The sequence below is a fragment of the Protopterus annectens genome, chromosome 7.part0 (genome assembly GCF_019279795.1).
Source record: "Protopterus annectens isolate FY-2018-M chromosome 7.part0, PAN1.0, whole genome shotgun sequence".
Classification (NCBI taxonomy): domain Eukaryota; kingdom Metazoa; phylum Chordata; order Ceratodontiformes; family Protopteridae; genus Protopterus; species Protopterus annectens.
The window spans coordinates 1,845,170,398-1,845,195,627 of record NC_056739.1 but is presented as its reverse complement, the minus strand read 5'-3'; positions in this window follow the sequence as shown (position 1 = coordinate 1,845,195,627).

Here is a 25,230-nt window from a genome sequence, read left to right as displayed (position 1 = left end):
ACCACAAGCAGGATAAGTAAAATTCTCTGAGGGAAGACCTACATTTGCCAGACTTTGTCAGAATGTTGCAGCTGGATAGGATTCATTCGTCTGCTGGTAAACTAAAATGTATACTTTTTAAAGATGCAGGTTTTTAACAACTTACAGTCATATACATTATCTTTTTGTATTCAAATGTATGTGTATGGCCTACTTTACAATATTTGTATTTTCCAATATCTTGTTGTGTTATATTGTTTTATCCTCAGTTCATTTAGCAGGCATATAAGCTGTAGTCATGATATTGTGTTGTCCTTCTCACAACTTTTTCTGGTGCCATGCCTCCCTTTTCACATATTTTTTTTTTTATAAGCAGAACTGTAATTACTTGTTGTCATGGTGGTTTGGGGGCACATGTGCTGCAGAGTGGTTGTCACTAAGTGGGGTAAGAGTGTGTGGGTGTTTGGGTGTGAGTGTGTGTTTGTGTGTGGATATGCTCTGGGGAAATTCAATTTTGTTTTCAAATTCTCATTTTATTACTGGCTAGTTTTAGTGAATCCTTTAAATGAAATAAACCCTAATAATTCCACATAAAACTGTTATCATTTTGTCGCTTTGTTTCTTAAACATGCTCTGAGCAGTGGTCGCCAACAGTCCCATCAGAAGTGGGAGGAGTTATAGTACTGTTTATGCAAACTTAAGCTAATTAGATGTACTGATTTTTGTCCAGATGTACCAACCTAGATTTTCAATGTTGTCAAGTTAAGAGGTATGCAATGATATGCAGTAGTGGAATATGATTGCACTGATGTAATTAACACAGCTATAAAAGGATAAAACTGTGAATGCTCTTGAGTTATAGCTGACTATTTTAACACATTTTCTTTCCATTTGTCATGTAAATACAACAGAGGCAGACTAGATTTAGCAGAGTATTTGAAATACTTGAGTTTTCTCTTTGGAACTCTTTTAATGAAAATTCAAGGAGGAGGAAAATCTTACCATTTTCTCTGGAGCAAATTGTCTGAAACCTCAAACATCTTCCAGATGTGACAAGGGAGCCATGGAGACAGAAGCCAGTTCACATGAGAATGTAATGAAGTGTAACTTCCCAAGGCCTAAAACTGATATGTATTAATTAGTCTTTATGACGGGGTTCTGGTCCAGCTTCCATTTCTTATATATCTTCAAGGAATTGAATGTCATTCAATGTTTGGGCAGAAATACTAGCTAAAACTTTGACTTTGAGAAAACTATCTTACACAAGGTAGCCTGTGTCTCTGTCAAAGAAATACCTGTACATATTCAGATTTCATCTGAACTGTGTCATTGCATTTTTGTGCATCCTCATACATAGTGCCTGCTGTGTTTATGTTGATTCAGTTATTCATTTCTTAATACTCATTTTATCTTAGTCAGTGCCACTGTGATGCCATAATCCGTTATGGTGAACATCAGGTATTAGAAGAGACACCTTTTCATCCTAGGTCACACATAAACACACATGTACACACACACACACACACACACACACACACACACACACACACACACACACACCTGCAGACAGTTTAGTGCATCACCATTTCTCCTACTGGCATATCCTTGGAATACCAGAAGAGGCTGTCATGAGAACCCGCACTGATAAAGGCAGCACTCCAGCTGAGATACATACCAGAGAAGCAAGTGCCATATGGCAGTAACACTAACTGCTACTTTGCAGTGTCTTTTGAGTTTTTAATGTAGCTTTAATTAGGGACAGTTTTCTGTAAGGACAGCATAATCAGTTCGAGGCAGATTATTCTTAATAAATGCTAGTGCCAAACCGTAAGTTCTTTTTTTTAATGTTCCCAGCATATACGTTTACCAAAGTATGTTAGTTTTCTGAGTGCCATGCTTTTCTAATAATATTAAATTGTATAGCTGTATTCATTTTTACTTAACGTGAAGGTATGCAAATGTTTCTGGGATTCTAGTGGCTGTTGTCAAGTACATACCACTCTAATGCAGGACTGACCCATGTCAAACTGTTTGTCCTTCATTATGCAGCAGATTCAGGACCAAAGTACCTCTAAGATTTCTCAGTCCAGGAACAATTATCTGAGACCATACTTTCCTTTAAAGGATGAGCTAAAATGGTGGCAATGGGAGTTCATCCCAAAACCCTAGATTATTTAAACTTGAGTTAAATATTATCCACAAGAATATTGTTCACAACATCCTGAAAATGTGTCACACCCCTTCAGTAATGTTTTATGCTAGTTATTATCAATTATATGTGTACTTTCTGTGTTAACTGCTCAGAACTAAACCTCTCAGGTGAATCAGAGTCACATTTATTGGCCAAGTATGGACGCATACAAGGAATTTGACTCCGGATTCAGTGACTCTCCAAGTATGAATTACATAAATGACATACATACAACTATTAAGAACAAGACAAACAACATGCATGCAACTATAAAGAACAAGACAAAAAAGTAAATATACATACAAAGTGCAAAATGCAACTCAGTGCAAGAAATACTGAAATAAACTCTGAAAGAAACAAGCATTAACAACATGTAAACAATACTGCAGAATCTTTGGAGGCTTGGGAAAAAGAATACCCCAACCTAATAAGCTGAGTTAACTGTCTATGAACTTGATGGCCTTTGGAAAAAAACTGTTCTTATATCTGCTTGTTTTGGTGCGTATTAATCTATAATGCCTGGCTGATGGTAATAGTTCAAAAAGATGGTGGCCTGGATGTGAAGGGTCGGTGATGATCTTCCCTGCCCTTTTCATGACTCTGAAATAGTACAGGTCCTGTAAGGAGGGCAAACTAGCACCAGTGATATTTTCAGCAGACCTGACTATTTGATGTAACCTGTTTTTGTTATGATTAGACAGAGATACAAACCACACTGTTATGGATGAGCTGAGAACAGACTCAATGACTGCTGTATATAACTGAATCAATAGTTCCTGTAGGAGGTTGACTTTCCTCTGCTGTCGCAGAAAGTACATTTGCTGTTGTGCCTTTTCTATGATAGACCCTACATTGGTCTCCCATTTCAAGTCCTGGGAGATAATAGATCCCAAAAGCTTGAAGGATTCCACAACTGACACAGCAGTATTAAATATAAAGAGTATTAAATATAAAGAGGGCGTATTAATTATAAAGTGTATAAAGAGTATTAAATATAAAGAGGGGGAATTATGCAAATATGCTGTCTAACAGAGATCCTTATAAAAATGGACACATTAAAAATGAATATGTAAAGAATGAGTATGTAGACAAATGCCAACAAACATTATTTTTACAAAAATAGAAAAGGCCCATGATAAAAGTACAGTTTTAAATACGTAATATGCCACCATATTACATTTGTCTGAATGGCAGATATACGAGACAAGTTATGGCTATCATACTGATATCTCAATAACTATGAAACTGAAATTATAGTGTAAAAAAGAAAGCTTCTGCTATGAAAACATCAGTGTTCATTCTGCAAATGCTGAGTTACACTACCTAAAAACATGTCATTAACATGCAAACAATTGAAACATCCCCGTACTTGTGTTCCCCCATGTGAAGGGCAAGTCTGCATCCATCCAAATATATATTCATTGGTAGATACAAACTCTATAGCTGTGTAATAGCTGTGTAATATTTTACAAAGGAGAAAGTCTTTCTAAACAATTACCATTATTCTCTGACAATCCCCCTTTCACTCTTTTATGACCAAACAAGTAATTTTAGGAATCTATAGCAGGCAGCAGATATGGGGAAGTGAAAAAAGAAATATTAAACTTTAACATTCAAGAAGAAAAAATAACAAACTGGAAATTTAAGTAGTATTACAGACATTACAAAACAATAAATAAAAAAGAGAATGAAACTAATAAAGATGAATTGTAATCATTCTGAAAAATCTACTCATTCTTTATAGCATTCCACATTTACAAATGTCCAAAGTTTGCATGCAAATATCTGTGTCTCTCTCTCTCTAGATACACACACACACACACACACACACACACACACACACACACACACAGACACACAGACACACACACGCACGCGCGCGCACACACACACACACACACACACACACACACACACACACACACACACACACACTTATGAGCATCATTGTCTGGAAATTACTGCTGGCAGGATTAAAAGCATGCAAAATAATGGCCATAATAATTCATACTTAAGCAGTCTTACAAAGTTACTGGTAAGCAGTATAAGTAGATGGGCACAAATGAAGCAACATCCTGTCTTCCAAACCAGAAGCCTTAAGCAAACAACAAAATCCAATACAATGGCAACAAGAAAATATGAAAACAGCAATAAATAAATACATAAACTGAAGAGATGGCAACAGTACAGCAGAAGATACTTCTCTCTGAAGCACAAACCCAGTCCTTCCTGGAAACATTCAGTTTATTAATATCATATGAGGTAATAGTAACATTCTCAAAATACAATGTGGCATAGTGTTTATTTAAAATGTCAGAAATGCTGTTTTGTTAAGCTGTATATACACCATATGTTATGATAAGACATTGGCTGTCTGTATGCACAACATATTATGGTGGTATAGCATAGTCTAATGTGAATCACCTATGAAGGGCTTTTAAAGTAAGGACTGGAAGTGCACAATGTCAGAGTCATTTGCTCAGTCTCCATTCAGAATGATAAGGACGCTTTGAGGTAGTGTGGTGGAGCACAGAGAAAAAGTTTGAAGCCAAGAGTGGAGACTCTTGGTGGACCCTACGCAGAAGGAGGTGTGAAAAATACTAGTGAAAGTGCTGTAGATCTACTAAAGAACTACTAGGAGCCCAGCTTTGGATTTACTCAAGGAGTAGCAGGAATCTTACTGTGGATATGTTTCTTGATTGCAAGGCAGCTTGACCAGAGCTGTAATACCAAACCTGTGAGGTGTTACAACTATTGTGTTCCATTGATTGACTTTAAAAGTGGACTAACAAACACAGATCTGAACTCTAAGTAACCAGGAGTTTAACAAATTTTTATTTTTATTTATTTTATTTTGCATTTGTTGACCAGGTTGGTCTGACTGAGCCAGTGGCTCATTTTCAGTGGACACCCGGGGAGAAAAGCTCCACTGTTAGATAAAAATATAAATCAGATACAGAAACTTAAAATACAGTTCAGGTTACATATATAAAAAGTTATAAAGACATTTATACACAGTTTACCGTGGTAGTGAACTGATGTTAAGAAACCAAGAAGCACTATTGTGAGACAAACAATTTGAGAAGATAATGCACATCAAGAATGGATTTGGTAACTGAACATAAAAAAACTTAAGAAATGCACTCAGAGGTACATTGCAGGGGGTTTTAGGTGTTAATCTCGGTTAACCCTGGCAAGAGATGAAAGAGAGGAGCGACAGTGACAGGTGATAAGGATCGTTTAGAGGAAATAGAATCAACAGAATAACCATGTTTATAGTGTACTACCATCGGATAATTAAGAGAAATAGGAGAATAATACTGAGAAGGAAAGATGAGAGAAGGGAAAGTGGTAGATGAAAGGACGATGTTAGAAGAGAGGTGCAGGTAGAAAATTAGACAATGGAAGAGGGGGTGTGAAAGGGAGTTGTGGGAGGGTAGAGGTAAGATGGGCAGAGGAGAGAGAGGGGGTCTTGAATACAGACGAGAAAGAGGGTCGGGGAATGAGTGCAGTGGCAAGACCAGTTTTTCTTAAGGCATTCTTGAGTGGCTGTTTTAAATTGTTTAGGGTGGTGAAGGGACCTAATTTCTAGGGGTAGTTGGTTCCAGGATGTGGTGGGGTTGTAGTTATAGAGTAGACAACCTGTTCTGGTCTTGGGTTAGTAAATCTGTAGCAGGTCTTGGTCAGAGCTGCATAGTAGTCTAGCAGGAGAGTATTTGGATAGAATAAAAGTGAGGCTGGGACAGAAAGGAGGGCAAATATAGCATGGAGTGGATAAGCTGTAGTTGATGTAGTAGGAGCAGGTGGGGAAATTCTAGCCATTCAAGTTGCTTAAGGGATATGCAATGGTGAGACTTATAGGTTTGGTTTGCAAAGAATCTGGCCACCTTATTATAGGTAGTTTCTAGTTTGGTGAGGAGTGTAGAGTTCAGATTTGTGAGTAAGTGACAGCTGTATAATAGAGTAGGAAGAATAAATGCGTGAGAAAGAGTAATTTTGGCCCTGTTGGTTAAGTATTTCTTGTTGTTGTAAAGGTGTCAGAGTTTCTAGTGTGTCTTTTTAATACAGGGTGTCACATGTAGATCAAATTTAAGCTGATCATCTATTATGACTCCTAGTAGTTTTATGCTCGGCTCGACTGTGATGATTGTGTTGTTGCTTGATAGAATAGGAAAAGTAGATTTGAGATTAGAGAGGTTCTTGGGAAGAAAGAGTAAGAGCTTGGTTTTCTTAGGGTTAAGAATCAATTTGTCACTGAGCCATGTCTCTATGGTGTTGAAAGATGTTTGAGTAGTAGTGTGGAGGTCTGATGGATTGTCTGCAGTGGTGATGACAGTAGAGTCAGCATATTGGACAAGTGATGACTGTGGGCAAGAGGTGTATAGTAAATAAGTAAAAATATTGAAGAGTAGTGGGCCAAGGATAGATCCTTGGGGGACTCCCATTTCTTAAGTGTGTGTGTGTGTGTGTGGGGAGGTGAGCATAGAGCCATTTGACTGATTGCTGGCATTGTGAGAGATAGCTTGAGAACCAGGAGATTGTAGAAGGAGAGAAGTTTAGGTTGGTCAGTTTGGCCAAGAGAAGAGGGTGGGAGACAGTGTCAAAGGCTTTGGAGAGGTCCAGGAACAGGCAAGAGACAGGTTTATTGTTATCACAGGCCAGAGATATAGTACTGATGAAGGATATTAGTGCTGTTGTGGTACTATGTTTGGGATGAAACCCATGTTGTGTGGGTATAAGTAGGTTTTCCTGAAGTAGGTAGTGCATTACCCGATTGTGAATACATTTTTCTAAGTGTGTTTGTTTTCTAAGTTGAAAATGAACTCTGCTATGAATGAACATTGCTTTGTCAAAATAAACTATACTTAACTTGAAGAAGCTGTCTGCACTCTTTTCACAGACTACATTGGTGGTTTCAGCAGGAACATTTTTGTCAATATCTATCAAATTACATTTTTCTTCCCTATTCCTGAAGTGAAGCCTGCAAGTGCAGAAACAAATGGCGGTAATTACCTTATGAGACAGAGAGAGAGAGAGAGAGACAAAGAGATAAAGAGAGAGACAGCACTGTTTCCCCATTCTATGAGTGAACTACTGTGTTTTACAAAACTAGGAGGAGGCTGTACTGCAGACCAGTAACAGTTCATTTCAACATGTGAAGGCTCTTCAGGACAGGACTGTAGCACTTCAGGAAAGGACTGAAGCTACTGATAAACATTTAGTCAATCCCTTGGAAGAGAATATGATAGCCACTGTAGTGACCATTCCCAAAGACCACTACACCACTAAATAAAATTAGTAGAGGATGGCATCAAAGCATACCTTTTTGCTTTTGAAAAATATGCCGAACATGAGAATTGGGCTTGTTCTGCTGAGATAAAATTTTATTTTGCCACAAAAGTAAATTCACAACTTACAAGGGAAGCACTCAAGGCCTTTATTGGTTTTGGAGGGAACCGATAATAAGGACTACCAATAATGAATTAATTGCTAATTAGGGCTAGCAAGGCTTTGAGAGCATAAGCAGGAAAACTTCATAACTGCACATTTAATTTGAGTAAACAAAGGTTTTATGTAAAGCAGGTGGAGCTGTTGAACTGCCACACCCAATAAAAAAGTGGTACTGGATTCATAAAGTTGACCATTATTTTTAATTTAACTTTCTGAGTTTATCTTCTGTTCCGAGGAGAGATCCAAAACCCAACACACACACACACACACACACACACAAAAACTCAGCCTGGATTTAGGCTTACTCCACAAATCCACACAGCTGATGAGGATGCAGGTTGCTTAGATGGCAGATACAACCTGAGACTGAAAGTAAAGATGGGCACTAATATACAAATGCAGAAGAAGATAAGTACTTAAGTATTTCTGCGTGTATACATGATTGAGGGGGATACACGCTCTCAACTGTCCCTGATTGTCCCTCATATATATGTGTGTATGTATGTATATATATATATATATATATATATATATATATATATATATATATATATATATATATATATAAAATATAAAAAACAAATAACACAAAAAAACACTAAAGGTAGATACTGTAGCACAGTATTAACAAACAAAGAAAAAAAAACTATTACCACCATGGCAATAACACAAAACAAGCTTTAATAAAACAAATTAAAATAAAATCAATAAAACATGAGATGAGTGCTTTTGGACAACTTCCGTGCCTTCCTCAGATCTAACAACACCATGTATGCATAGACTATTTAAGTAGAGCAATAACCAATCAACAATGGAATTTCAGCTGACACCATGTCAGGGCTGGTTTTAACGGGACACAAGTATTTAAACCAGGAGGTGTGTCCGCTTGTAAGTCACCAGCCCACTTCAACTTGTCCGGCTCCATGTATAGTGTTAAATCACCCCCACTCAAATTCTCTCTGATTATCTGTAGTACCAAGAATACAAATGAATGAGAAATATTCATCATAACATGTTAGCCAGAGGGTTTTTAGTACCCTTAAGTCGTATATCGCTAATATGCTTGAAAATCCTTTCTTTAAGCTGATGATTGGTTTTGCCAGTGTAAAAAGAATCACAACATTGGCAACAAGTGATATATATCACATTTTTACTTTGGTAGTCTGCATAGGTCTTTAGGCATTAAGTCCTACCCGTTCTCGGGTGTGTAAAGCTCTGTTGTTTAGAAATAAATTTACAGCAACTACAATTTCTGCGGGGATATATACCCAACCCATTTGACAATGTTAAGCTATTATTAGGTTGGTGATGACAAAGCAATTGTTTGATCTTATTAGTCCTAAAACAATAAGAGGGTTTGTCACCCACTATACATTTTTCAGTCTCGTCACTTATGAAAATCTTCCAGTTATTTTTTATCACCTCACAGACATAACTGATGTTACTAGAGTAGGTTAGGACCATTCTCGTATTCATCTCTTTCCTGGCATCTTTTTTAATGTCCATCGTGGTTCCTGCAGATTTTCAGAGTAGAAAGGTTTGGCATGTCTGGAAGGCAGAGTTCTAATTTCATATGAACACTTCTGAACTTCCTTCTCACTGTAACTTCTTAGTAGAAGATTGTGAGCAAATTGTTCATTAACTGTAAGAAACTCATCTTCACTGGTATGTAATCTTGAATTTCTCAGTATCTGTCCCCTCATCACATTCTTATAGATATGTTTAGGGTACATGTTGTGCCAAGTCAATATATTGTTCTTTCTACATTCCTTTTGATATATGGTAGTATGAATACCATTACCCGCATCTAGATGCAAGGACACATCTAAAAAGTTGATCTTCTCCTTGGAATAATGTGGTGTAAATCTTAAGAAATCAGTAGTTATTTCTAGATAACTAACAAAATTCAAAGGATCAACCTCAGTGCCATTCCATAAAATAAAAAGATCATCCACAAATCTTTTATATTAACCGATATGTGAACAGAAAATGTTATTGTTTAAAACATAACGGGTTTCCCAATCAGCTAGTACCAGATTTGCATAACTATTGGTGCAGGGAGTGCCCATGACATGCTGAATGATATTATAAAGTATAATCCTATTAGCATCTTACAAGTTAAACAAATGGTACACAATGTTAATGAAAAGTTATATGAGTTCTAATGAATCGTAAAATAAGCAAATCTCTACGATTTTTTACTGTTGTCCCTCCATGTAACCCGATTATAAAGGGATTGCCCAAGATACACAAAAATTAAATGAATTCACAGTTGCGACCTATTGTTGCTGGTGAGGGCTGGTTCATAGGTAGGTACTAGGCTATTGGCCCTAGGGCCTATATACGCCTAATCAAATGGTACCCTGGCTTTTGCCACTCAAGAAAATTATTTTCCTGTGCCCCTGTCAAGCAGAGCCACAGAAGTGATCCCTGGGGTGAATTTCCTATCTCCCATCCAGTCATTAAGATTTTTCTTGAAGAGTGCTAATGAGGAGCTTTGTTTGATATAGATAGGTAGTTTGTTCCAGAGTATGGGAAGTCTCTGGGACAGGGATCTATCCCTCCGGCATGTTCTGTTTATTGTGGTGACAAGGTTTAGGTCCCTAGAGTGTGTAGCTCTGAGGAATTGGGATTTCTTTAAGTGGAGCATGTCCAACAGCTCTGGGTTTGACATAGCTTTGTATGTTAGGCAGAGATCGCCTCTGAGTAGGTGACATGCGACAGAATAAAGCTGGAGATTTTTGAGATGGTCTGCATAAGGCATCTGTTTGAGGCCTGTAATCCTCTTTGTGAGGTATTTCTGTGGCCTTTCCAGTTGTTGTAGATGTCTTGTGAGGTACATACCAAAAGGGGCGTTGTACTCTATAATGGGTCTAATGAGTGATGAGTAGAGGGGAACAATGACCTCTTTTTTCCTGGATGAGAAACCTTTTGTGATGAGGTGTGCCAAGTAGAAGGATTTCCTGACTACTGTGGCGATGTGATTATCAAAGGAGAGACTACTGTCCACCTGTGTCTCAAGGTCTCTTATCACACTTTCGGTGTTAAGTTGATGGAGCCCTTGTCTATTTATATTGACAAGCAGTTAAAGAATGAGCTAACATCTGCTTCAACAGTATTAAGAGATACCAAATTCTTATTAAACACTTTACATGAGTCTACCTCTCATATCACAAATTTCAACTTGAATATACTGGTTACTCTAGATATTGCCAGCCTATTTTCTGTCATTCTAAATAATTATGGAATAACTGCTATAAGAAATATGCTTAATACCATTGAAGGTTATTGCAATGACAGGATCAGCTTAATTTGTTCTCTACTTGAGGTAGTGTTGGAGAACAATTTATTTATTTATGATACCAAGATTTATTAGCAAAAGTGGAGAGTTGCCATGGGCATTCCCTGCACCAATAGTTATGCAAATCATGCCCCTGGTTCTCATACACAAGTTCCTAAAAGATCAGGCAGGTTTTACAAGGTCCCTAATGACCTTAAATATCTATATAAGAACCCTATGATAGACCCTTCTGCACATACCTCTCAACCTCTTAGCACAAGAAATCTGGACAAAGCCTGACATAGTGGGGGGACAAAGGCCCAGAAATAGGGACACATTTTAAATAATCTGTATAAATAAAAATGTAAATGTCCGTTTGTTCAAAATCTTAAATCTCCGAAAGTTCTTCACTGATTGCTTTGAAATTTTCACACAATGTTGCATTCGAATACGCGTGTGTTTTTATATACCTACTATTATATAGATGTCACACGTTGCATTCGAATACGCACATTTTTATATACCTACTATTATATAGATGTAAATGCTTGCCTGAAATACTTTACTTTGTGGCGACACGTAAAGATGTTAAAATTAACTACAAATATGCATGTCCAGCTGCAAAACGATCGATCAGCTGAGATATTCTCACATCAATTGCTGGAAATTGGGAACGGAAAGGTGCCGGTTGATCTGACCTCAGGACGAATTTCATTGCCTCATGATTTCTGCAATTTAGTGACGTCAAAAGAAGAACTGGGTGAAAAAGTATTTCCCAATATTCAAACCAATTATAAGAATCATGATTGGCTGACTGAATGAGCTATTCTTGCAGCCAAGAACAAGGACGTCTATGAACTTAAAAATATTATTCAGTCTAACATTCAAAGCGAGGCAGTCACATACAAGTCCGTCGACACTGTTGTGGAAGCAGATGAAGCGGTTAATTATCCAACAGAATTTTTGAATTCACTGAATCTGCCAGGGATGCCACCGCACGTACTGCAATTGAAAATCGGAGTACCAATTATCATGTTGCGAAATATCAACCAGCCAAAGCTTTCCAATGGCACGTGGCTTGCAGTAAAAAAATTAATGAGCAGCATCGTAGAAGCAACAATCTTGACAGGACCTTTTAAAGGTGAAGATGTCCTCATTCCTCACATTCCTATGATTCCAACGGATATGCCATTTCAATTTAAGAGATTGCAATTCCCAATTCGATTGGCGTTTGCAATCACCATCAACAAAGCTCAGGGCCAATCTTTAGAATTATGCAGTTTAGATCTACACACGGATTGCTTCTCACATGGACAATTATATGTTGCGTGTTCTAAAGTCGGCAAACCAGACAATCTCTATATCTGAACAGACAATGGAACAACAAAAAATATTGTATACCCACAAGCATTGTGAAATTAAACATATTAGAAACGTGCATTTTCTCTTTTCTTTATTTTCCATTTAACCAGACTGAGCCACAGCAACGCGTGGCCGGGTACAGCTAGTGCTCTTATAAACTTAGAAAGTTGGTAGAATAATGGGATATGTGTTAGCGTGCATTTTCTGAAGTACATGAAGTCTGAAACTCAAATGCAAATCATTATTTAGTGACTTTAATCCTTAGATCATCCCAACGATTTGTCAAAAAAACAATTTTTATGAGGAACAGAATAAAAATATGAGGCAAAAATCTGGACATCCTGCAAAAATCTGCACAGTTGAGAGATATTCTTCTGCAGTATCTATCTCTCTCTTTCTCTCTTCAGATAAGCACTCTAAGCTTCTGACTAGTGCTACTGCCTTACCTACTGATAAAGATACTAGGGCTATGGATAGATGGGAGAAGAAGATTTACATTTCTGCTATCCTTGCCTTTAGGGCAATTAATTATCAAGCTCAAATGACAGAGTATTTGATTTCTGTTCTTAACTCTTTAAACAAAGTTATATTGCATACTCCTACAGCAGACTCTAACTAGCAAATGCAGAGTTTGCTTTTGCAAGGACTCAGATTGCTAGACAGCATTACATGCAGTTATGCTGCTGTGGATGCTTCTTCTAGGACAGCTGCGGTGGGAAGTGTTAGCAGATATGCATGGCTTTACAGTCAGACTATAGCTGAGGATTTAAAATCAAACATTCTAGATTCATCCTTAGACAAAGACTCACTGTTCAGCCCTCAGGGGGCCAGTCTTTCAAAACTCTCCAAGACCATGGCGAGACCATGAAAGACTACAGACAGATCCTACTCTCCTTAGTTAATAGATACTGTAGGAACTACGCAGCCAAATATACCTTCTTCAGTAGAAGAAACCTAAGGACAGACAAGAAATAAAGGAAAACACCAGGAAAAGTTACTGTGAAAGATTCCAAAGGGAACCTCCAGCTCAGAGGCCAGTCTTTGGGGGCAAAAATCTGTGTCTACCCCTGCAGCATCCTTCCTCCTGTGTACAGCCCTATTACCCCTCTTTCTCAAAAGTTGTCACTCTCCTTGGCCAGGTTGAAAGCTATTACCACAGATAAGTGTGTCCTGTTCATCATCACGGTCAGCTATACCATGTCTTGGGAGAACATTCCCCATCTGAGAGGCTTGCCACTATCTCCTCAAAAACCAAATATCCTTTCTGACTACCATTATTCAATACCTCTTGAATCAGGGTACCACAGAGCAAGTCTCAAAAGAATTTATGGGAAAAGGGTTTTATTCCAAGATTTTCTAGTCCCAAGAAAAGAAGAGCAGTAGGGACCCATAACAGACCTCTCCATCTTGAACATTCACCTAAAGATTCTATCTTTCAAACTGCTCTATTTCAGACTCTTCTGCCTTTCACCTTCCTTCAGGCTTTCTTAGTGTCATTAGATCTCAGGTTTTCATCTGGCTCCTTGCATTTTGAGTTTACTGCTCTGCCTTTCGGTCTTTCCACAGCTCCAAGAGTGTTCACAATGTGTCTAGCTCCAGTGGTAACTTTCTGCTGCAATCCAGGAATGCAGAACTTCCCCCACCTGGATGACCTTCTGATCCAGGACTTTTACTTGGAGATTCTTCTTCAGTATCTTCAATCTATTCTCCATCTTTTAATAGGTCTGGATTTCACTATGTTGTTGTTGTTGTTTGTATTTTGGCTTTTTCCCGGTAAGGGGTCGCCACAGCGGATCTCCGGTCCACTAATGATTGGCAGTAGATTTTTACGAAACGCCGAGGTGCCAGCTCGATGCCCAACCTTCAATGAAGGCATGTCCATTTTCACACGCATGTCTTTCGAATGCTACCCAACCGCGGGGAGGACATGCAGACTCCACACAGAAGGCACTCCCAAGCCACTCCGAGAATCGAACAGGAGAATCTCTTGCTGTGAGGTAGCAACGCTAACGCCATACCACCGCGGCATAGCAGGTCTGGATTTCACTATAAACTACAAAAAAAATAAAATCACACATGATTCCTTCAAAGTACCTGGTATTTTGGGGATGCAGGCTAGACACAAGGAAAATGCATGCCTTCCTGCCTCTGCAGAAGGTTCTCAGCTTGTCCATTTACTTCCAGGACCTGTTCTGTACAACCTTTTGCCCTGCAAAGGACTTGCTAAGCACTTTGGGATTCATGGTAGCCACCACCACCCATATGGCCCTTCTGGCCCAGACCCCCCAGGAGGAAAATTCAGTGGTACCTAAGGTATGTGTGGTGCCAGCACTGATGCCCCTATGGGCACCCTGATTCCCCTCCTCCCTTGTCTCAAGAAGGAGCTTATGTGGTGGAAGGGACAGTCATCCTCAACCCAAGATTACTTTTCACTTTTCTTCCTCCTCTTCAACAGGTTCACATAGATGCCTCAAATGTGTGGGTGGGAGGGCATGGACAAGATCACACTGAATGTAGGGGAAATGGCAACCCGATTTCTTGAAAGAACACATCAACCTGAAAGAAATGGGGGCTCTTCTGCAACTTTTTCAGATTTTCACGCATCTTTGGAAATCAGGACCACTCCAGGTATATACAGACAGCACCACAGTTATGTGGTACATAAACAGGGAGAAACCAGTTCTTACTAACTTTGCAGGTTAGCACAGGAGGCTTGGAATTTGGCATCAGAAATGAGCATCATGCTTGCAGCCACATACATTCTGTCTTAGATCAGTGTTCTAGCAGACTACATAAGTCGCTCCCTCAAGGACCCCCACGAGTGGACCTTAAACAGATAGGTTTTCCATTGATCTCTTTTAATCACCAAGCAAACATCAGCTCCCCCAGTTCTGCACCAGAGACCATTATCCTACAGCCTGGAGGATAGATGCCTTCTCTTTCCCATGGACAAGGAAGTTCCTTTATACCTTCCCTCCTCTGTCTCTCTTTTCAAAAATTCTTCTCAAAACACAAAAGGAGGTATCTAAACTTCTCATACTTTGATTTCCCCCTGCTATTTTACCTGGCAAAATGAAATTGCAGGAGGATTCCTCTGCAGCCAGACCTGATTACTCAGCAAAAATGATTGCTGCTCCACCCAGATAGTCACCCCTCAGCATAACCCTATGGATGATAGGATTTTAATCCCTCAAAGGCATCTGTCCTCTGAAGAGGTAGTACAAGTCCTACAAACAGGCTAGGAGACCTACAACCAGAAAATCTTGGAAAAGGTTTTCCAGCTGGTGCTGCAGATATAATCTGGTTCACTCTTAGCTCAGGTCCCTCCGGTACTTCAGTACCTCTGCTTTTTTGATCAGGCTTAGCCTACTTATCCATAAAAGCTCATTTGTCAGTTATCAGTGCCTGCCTCACCCTTATTCCTGTACTTATGGATAGACTGGAGGTCATGCTTTTACTCATGGGAGTTCTGCCTTTTATCTATCCATGGAAACCATCTCTCCTCCTTGGGATCTTAATTTTGTACTAGAAAAGCTTACTCTGCCTTCCTTTGAACCATCTTCTTCTATTTCTCTGAAATTCTGTACTTAAAAAGCCATCCTTGCCTTGGCCTTCATCTCTCATGGCCATTCCCCTTTTCTTATTTTTCACAGTGACAGGGTGATTACCAGGGATAACCTATCCTTCGTGCATAAAGTAGTGAATGAGCTATTGCTCAGTCTGACCACTCATCTTCTCATCTTCTTTCCCAATCCCCATAACAAGGGGAAAGGATCTTACATTCTACAAACATTCACATGCAACTTAAATTTTGCCTGGATAAAACTAAATCTTTTAGAAAGACTGATCAGCTGTTTGGCTGCCCCACCTTAGGGGTCATAAAGGATACGTTCTCCAAACAAACTATTGCAGCCTGGATTTCAAAGTTTAGGATATGGTCGCCAAACAAACTATTGCAGCCTAGATTTCAAAGGCTATTTCTTTCTGCTGCTCACACCATGGTAAGACCTTACCTTACTGCCTTAAAGTGCATTCCACTAGGGCAGCTGCTTCCTCAGGAGCTTTTCACAAAAGAATACACTTCAGGTCTATCTTGGAGTGAACCACTTGGTCCTCTGTACACACCTTTAACAAATACTACAAAATTGATGCTTGCTTCAGGCCCAATACAGCCTGTGTTAGGTCAGTCCTGTCCAGACTGCTGGATAACTCTTCTCAATAACCTGGCACCCTTCCTTCTTCCTTCAGCTCTGGGAATTACCCATATGTCAGGAGTACTGCAACAATGATTTGATTCAGGACATATTATAGCAGTGTAAGAACTTGCCATAACAGTAGAAGTCCTAGTGATCACTGTTGCAGTATTCTGTCCCACCCTCCATCCACTCTTCTCTTACTCACTTCCATCTTCAATTGTCTCTTCTCCTTTGTTCTAGCATTTGGTCTCTTACATGGATAAGGAGGGTTTTCTTACCAATTCTAAATACCCTTCCTAGCTGCCCAGTCTCCTCTCTCAGTAGTCTTCAGGCTACTGGCTTGGAGATGGTCTGAGGATCCATGCTCGTACATCCATCTTTATACCCTAAGGCATATGAGCTGAGGTCATGCATTAGATGTACAGCCTAGGGAAGGTAAAGCTTTGGTACCATGGAGGGGGTCAGCAGTGACAACTCCATATGTCAGGAATACCGGAACAGTGATCAGTAGGACATCTGCACAATATCTCTCAACATGCATAGGATGTGTACATGATTTTCATGGCATGCACAAGATGTGTATGTGATTTTTGTAATATGCACAAAAGGGAGAAATGGCCTGACAGCCTCCTAGCTGACAGTATTCAGATACCAGTTTAAAGGGTAAAATAACATGTTATTTGCTATTTAGTGACATTCTGAATATTGTGTACCAGACTTCAGTGGGCAATATATAATGGAACATAAAATAAAAGAACACTAAAAAATTTATTTCGGGAAATAGCAGAATACAGAAGACATGATGTTAACACATATCAGGACAAAAAGAAAGAAAATTAAGGTTGCAGATTAGCTTGTGAAAGCATAGTGAGAAATGTGAATAAATAAGGGGTAAATGTAAAATGGCAGTCATAATGCAGCAGGAAATAATGGGGGACAAATATTAACTTGTATGAGACAAACAGGTATTTCTGGAGTTAACACATGTAAATAAAATACATTTATTCTCGGTGGGAAAGGGGAGAATCTGTGAGATAAAATAGTGCACAATCATTTCAGACAGAGAAATAAGGCTAAAATTACTTGGATACACCTTAATAATTGTAAATGTTCTATACACCAATGGATTTGATGGCTGACTATGGCATGCATAACCAGTCTTTTTCCAAGTGGAATAAAACTTTTAAAATGCTGTTATTTGTATTATTTATTATTCTAGCACTACTATGCTTCATGGAAAGGACATTAATAAAAATAGTACAAAATATGTACTCGGGAATTAATAATAATGATGGAGTATGTATGCATATAAATGCATGGAGTGAGTACTGCTATTTAATCACTCCAAGCAGTAGATATATTTCTAACTAAGTGCTCATTTTTCTTGCACCTCACATCTGTCTTGTTGAGTGATTTCTCAGTGTAAATCGGAAGATCGAAAGATCAGATGGTTATCTGAAGTAGCTTTTTTTTATCTCAGATCTCTCATACCCACTTTCTTAAGAATATTTGCATGATTTATTGATAAAGGGTGATTCAAGGGCAGAACTGTTAGAGGAAAAAGTGCTAAAATATAAGTGTTGGAACAGCTGTCAAAATGGATTTCTGTATTTCAGACTAGAAACATGTTTGTATTCCAAAAGGCATGGGTATAGCAACTACTTTTAATAAAGCCATAGTACTGCTTTGTTATGAAACAAAAGGATTATTATAGAACATTGATTGTCAAAGAGAAGCAGTTAGTTTGTCTTTGGTTTGTTACATATTCTGTAATTAATACAGAATTGCTTGTGTACTGCATGGATGAAGTCATGGGAATATAGCACTTGTGTATGAGAATATGCTGAAATGTAACAAGTTTCAGCAGTCTATGAGTGATGATTGCATATTTTTGCTGCCAATTAATGATTTGAATTTTAATCAGAAGGGATTTTCTAGAATAGTGTCATGTAGACTTGTTTTCATTTACTTAAGTTCTGTAGTTCTGTTGTGTTAGTTTATATTATTTGAGATTATGACAAGACAAAGATTCTCCTATATCATCAAACACTTATACCAACTCTCTCACCATAGCTCATCTTAATATACGTAGCATTTGTAACAAGATCTCTCAACTCCATGCCCTTTTAGATGTTCACCATTTTGATATCTTATGTTTATCAGAAACTTGGCTAAAACCTACCATTAAGGATAATGAAATTACCCCTCCCGGGTATAATATCTTTAGACTGGACCGTAAAACCAAAAAGGGAGGTGGCGTAGCAATTCTGTACAAAGCACAACTACAAATTAGTATTATAAATCTTAACCTTACTCAGGACAATAATGCAGAAGTAATCAGCTCAAAACTTCAAATCAACCCTAATAAAGCTATTAACATAATTTGTGTATATCTCCCCCCAGGAAATAACATTAACACTCTAGAATGCATCCTGAGCTTGCTGTCAAACAACCTCCCCCAAGAAACAGTAGTTCTAGGTGACTTTAACATTGATTGGAATTCATTTAATAGTATAAACCCTACATCCCACATAAACCTATATGGCTTCTCTCAACTCATTAACTGTCCAACCAGAACTGATAAATCCAACAACCATGAATCTATTCTAGACTGGATTCTGATTAATACTCCAACAAACCTACCAGTCCGGTACCCTTCCAGATGATCTAAGTGACCATTCTTTAACTTATGTCATTAGACACAAAATCAACCTAACCTTACCTGCCACACTTAGAACACTAAGAACAAAAAAGACTTTTAACTCAGAACATTTTCTAGCTGATCTAAAATATTGTAATTGGTCCTCATTGAAATATCTTCCCCTTAATGAAGCAGTAGATTACTTTAACTCTACATTCTTATCAATTCTAGACCAACATGCCCCAACTCGTACCATCAGAACCAAATCAAAAGTAGCACCCTGGCTAACTAATAATACTAGGCATGAAATCATTATTAGAAATAAATCGTGGTCAAAATGGCGCACCACTAAAAATCAAACTGATCGTCAAAAATTTAGAGAGCTTAGAAACAGCACTAAAAGAGCTATCCTGACCGACAAAAACTATTACCTTCAGCTGCAGAACATCACTAGTAAGGAACCTAAAAATTCTGGGCCAGTATTAATAATCTTCTGTCTCCAGGTCACTCCATTACACCTAATCCCCAGGACTCTAACCCAGAAAACCCTAAACAAACAGCAAATGACTTCAACTCATTCTTCACAAACACTATCCAAACACTAGCTAGTCATCTATCTCCTGATACCTCAAATCTTCCTCCATCCACATTAAATCCACCTCCTACACTCCAATTACAACCAGTCTCTACCTCCTTTATCACATCATTGCTCCTAAAGTTAAAACCCACCACTCCCTCTGCAGACAAACTGCCTGCAGAATTCTTACAGATAGGTGCCAAAGCCTTAGCCTACCCTATTTCCATCCTGATCAATAGATCTATAAAGGAAGGAATCTTCTCCTCTATCTGGAAAATATCTCATATCATCCCACTACATAAAGGAGGAAACTCTAATGATTTCTCTAACTTTCATCCAATAGCTCTCCTCTCACCAATCGCAAAAATCATGGAAAAATGTATTCACAAACAAGTATTAAATCACCTTCTCAACAACAACTTACTTTCTAACTGTCAGCATGGTTTCAGACCCTCACACAGTACCACTACTGCTTTACTCTCCTTCACTAACTCCATTAACACTAACCGTAACAATAACTATCTATCTTCCTCTGTCTTCATCGACCTATCCAAAGCTTTTGATATGGTGAATCATAAACTTTACTACATATCCTACAATCACTGGCTCTTGATCATCTTGCCTTGTCCTGGTTTGCAATCCCCATAACAAGAGGAAAGGATCTTACATTCTACAAACATTCACATGCAACTTAAATTTTGCCTGGATAAAACTAAATCTTTTAGAAAGACTGATCAGCTGTTTGGCTGCCCCACCTTAGGGGTCATAAAGGATACGTTCTCCAAACAAACTATTGCAGCCTGGATTTCAAAGTTTAGGATATGGTCGCCAAACAAACTATTGCAGCCTAGATTTCAAAGGCTATTTTTTTCTGCTGCTCACACCATGGTAAGACCTTACCTTACTGCCTTAAAGTGCATTCCACTAGGGCAGCTGCTTCCTCAGGAGCTTTTCACAAAAGAATACACTTCAGGTCTATCTTGGAGTGAACCACTTGGTCCTGTGTACACACCTTTAACAAATACTACAAAATTGATGCTTGCTTCAGGCTCAATACAGCCTGTGTTAGGTCAGTCCTGTCCAGACTGCTGGATATCTCTTCTCAATAACCTGGCACCCTTCCTTCTTCCTTCAGCTCTGGGAATTACCCATATGTCAGGAGTACTGCAACAATGATTTGATTCAGGACATATTATAGCAGTGTAAGAACTTGCCATAACAGTAGAAGTCCTAGTGATCACTGTTGCAGTATTCTGTCCCACCCTCCATCCACTCTTCTCTTACTCACTTCCATCTTCAGTTGTCTCTTCTCCTTTGTTCTAGCATTTGGTCTCTTACATGGATAAGGAGGGTTTTCTTACCAATTCTAGCTACCCTTCCTAGCTGACCAGTCTCTTCTCTCAGTAGTCTTCAGGCTACTGGCTTGGAGATGGTCTGAGGATCCATGCTCGTACATCCATCTTTATACCCTAAGGCATATGAGCTGAGGTCATGCATTAGATGTACAGCCTAGGGAAGGTAAAGCTTTGGTACCATGGAGGGGGTCAGCAGTGACAACCCCATATGTCAGGAATACCGGAACAGTGATCAGTAGGACATCTGCACAATATCTCTCAACATGCATAGGATGTGTACATGATTTTCATGGCATGCACAAGATGTGTATGTGATTTTTGTAATATGCACAAAAGGAAAAAATGGCCTGACAGCCTCCTAGCTGACAGTATTCAGATACCAGTTTAAAGGGTAAAATAACATGTTCTTTGCTATTTAGTGACATTCTGAATATTGTGTACCAGACTTCAGTGGGCAATGTATAATGGAACATAAAATAAAAGAACACTAAAAAATTTATTTCGGGAAATAGCAGAATACAGAAGACATGATGTTAACACATATCAGGACAAAAAGAAAGAAAATTAAGGTTGCAGATTAGCTTGTGAAAGCATAGTGAGAAATGTGAATAAATAAGGGGTAAATGTAAAATGGCAGTCATAATGCAGCAGGAAATAATGGGGGACAAATATTAACTTGTATGAGACAAACAGGTATTTCTGGAGTTAACACAGGTAAATAAAATGCATTTATTCTCGGTGGGAAAGGGGAGAATCTGTGAGATAAAATAGTGCACAATCATTTCAGACAGAGAAATGAGACTAAAATTACTTGGATACACCTTAATAATTGTAAATGTTCTATACACCAATGGATTTGATGGCTGACTATGGCATGCATAACCAATCTTTTTCCAAGTGGAATAAAACTTTTAAAATGCTGTTAGTTGTATTATTTATTATTCTAGCATTACTATGCTTCATGGAAAGGACATTAATAAAATAGTACAAAATATGTACTCGGGAATTAATAATAATGATGGAGTATGTATGTATATAAATGCATGGAGTGAGTACTGCTATTTAATCACTCCAAGCAGTAGATATATTTCTAACTAAGTGCTCATTTTTCTTGCACCTCACATCTGTCTTGTTGAGTGATTTCTCAGTGTAAATTGGAAGATCGAAAGATCAGATGGTTATCTGAAGTAGCTTTTTTTTTTATCTCAGATCTCTCATACCCACTTTCTTAAGAATGTTTTGCATGATTTATTGATAAAGGGTGATTCAAGGGCAGAACTGTTAGAGGGAAAAGTGCTAAAATATAAGTGTTGGAACAGCTGTCAAAATGGATTTCTGTATTTCAGACTAGAAACATGTTTGTATTCCGAAAGGCATGGGTATAGCAACTACTTTTAATAAAGCCATAGTACTGCTTTGTTATGAAACAAAAGGATTATTATAGAACATTGATTGTGAAAGAGAAGCAGTTAGTTTGTCTTTGGTTTGTTACATATTCTGTAATGAATACAGAATTGCTTGTGTACTGCATGGATGAAGTCATGGGAATATAGCACTTGTGTATGAGAATATGCTGAAATGTAACAAGTTTCAGCAGTCTATGAGTGATGATTGCATATTTTTGCTGCCAGTTAATGATTTGAATTGTAATCAGAAGGGAGTTTTCTAGAATAGTGTCATGTAGACTTGTTTTCATTTACTTAAGTTCTGTAGTTCTGTTGTGTTAGTTTAGGTTATTTGAGATTATGTTAGATTTCCCTTTATGCTGCCAATTTATTCTAAAAAATAAATGTCTTGCCCTAAATTGTTTTTGTGTCTCAGTGAGTTTATTGAAGATAGACAATAATACAGAAAGTCTTAACAACTTGCTTTGAAGTCCTGAGCGCATTTTAAATGTATGGTTAGAACCAGAAGTGAGTACTACATGGAAAATAATAGATGTTTCAGCAGTTTAATTCAAAAGGGTATTCCCAGAAATTTACCTGATCTTTTCAGAATGATGCGAAGAGTAAAGCTAAATTGTTTGTGCAAAATGAAAGGTTGCTAGTCAATGAAGCACTGATTAAAACTGAATAACCTAATACTGTAATGCAGAGTGTGCAAATGCATGTGAACACACCAAAAATGTTAATAACTGCATTAATATGTTTTAGATCTGGGAAGAGTGAGTACATTGCTAAACACTACTTAATGACTAACAAGAGTGCTATACTTGAAAAAAAAACTGTGTTTTCTAAACAGCATACAGATGAAAATGTAAATGCTGCACCTATTAAAATATAAATTGAACAGATGTGTTAATGGTGAAAATTTACCAATGGAATGTGCTAATGTGACTACTAGAATAGATTGAGCATATAGATTCTGAATGTTGTCTCTGTGTCAATGCCATGTTAGTCACATGTATGGCATTGGTGGACGGGAAAGAAAGGAAAGGGCTAACAAAAAAAAGAGGAGGTTAGAAGTAATATGTGCTCATTGAGACAGGAAGGAGTGTTATATTATACGTATAAATTCAAACTCTACAAAGTACTATATCCTGCAGCTTTCCCAGGAAGGAATAGAAGAACACATGTATTGTCTGAAACTTGTTACTGATTCTTAATATAAAACCCTAGTTGTTAAACTAGTGAAATAAGTCAGTGCAGAAACTGAATCAGAAGAACCCAGAGTACATGATAAGAAAACTTTTCAATAGGTTCCAACCATTTAAGTAATGAAGGGTGTCTGTCTGAGTCAGAGAGGGAGAGGTTCATAGTAATAATCCCAAAGAAGAAATGGAATGTGAAAACAGTCCTTGGTTTCCTTCTGTAAATTGAACAAACTGGGTTCATTGGAAACAGGACTATCAAGAAGCAGGCAATGAAGAGACAAAAGTTACTGTGGTAAAAGTAAAGCAGAGGCATAGCTGGTCGAACGTCCGCCCTGTGCCAGTCCCATGATCTAGTGCCCCACCCAATCAGCACTTCAAGTGAAGGAGGGGTCTTCTGCTACACTGAGCTGCCATTTCCCAAAATATTCCCTTTTCTCTGATGTATGGTAATCTTGGAGTTGGTATGTGTAGGTTCAGGGGGTGCAGGGGGCTTGCCGTTCCCTGCAAAAAGAAGTTTTAAGGAGAAGAGCAATTTTTGAAATTCTTTCTGCTCCTGTGTTTATGGTCTTTTTTTTTGGCTTGTTTGTACACAACATTTCGAGTACTGATATTTCAATAGGGAGCTGATAACCTGTCTAATAATCTGTTCTTTTCGGTGTAGACTCAGGGGTGCTATGCTAGGAGGGTAGTGTTCATTGTGGCATAGTCACTATTTGGTATGTTCGAAATGCTGTTTTGATATACTGGATATACATGGGATTCACATATTTTTGTCAGTTTGTAGTCTTTCAAACACTACTTGCAAAGCATAGGGAAGCATCTTAAGAGGAAACGTTGCAGCACTAATGAAAATATTATCAGGGACTATGAACATCAACTATTCAAACTGTGTATATACAAAATGTCAAATATAAAATATGGCAGTTTATTGGGGTGCATGAAGATGTATAATTAAAATGTAAGGGTCTACATTTCATTATTATCCAAGAGAGGTTTGACAGAGCTCATCAACTTCCTAGCTCCTAATCTAAGGGAAAGAAGAAGGGAAACCAGGATAGAAGTGCTACAGGATAGTGAGGGACATCTTATGCAAAACCCCATCCAAATTATTAATTTCCTAGGTGAATATTTATTAGACTCTATCAGTCAACATCCAGTGCCAGTAGGGGGGAATTGAAAACTGTTTTAGAAGGTTTACACCTGACAAGGATAGGAGACATGAATGACCTAGGGCAACCTATCCAAATGAACAAAATGTCTAAGGCCTTTGATAGTCTTAATCCAGGGAAAGCCTAAGCCTCGATGTGTTGCCTATAGCTATATAGATATGTAGCAATATAGATATGTAGCAACGATCTTTGCTTTACCCTGACCACACTTTACAAAGAAAGCTTTATAGATGGTTTATCTCCCCTAATGTACCAGGCTGGCAAACCTCCTACTACTGTATAAGCCAGGCAAAGACCACACAACACTGTCAAGTTGTAAGCCAATATCCATTCTGTAATTAGGAGCAAAAATACAAGCCAATGTTGGCTAGAAGTATCAATTCCCTTTTGCCACCCTTAATTCTTTCCTCCCAACAAGGGTTTGTAAATAGGAGAC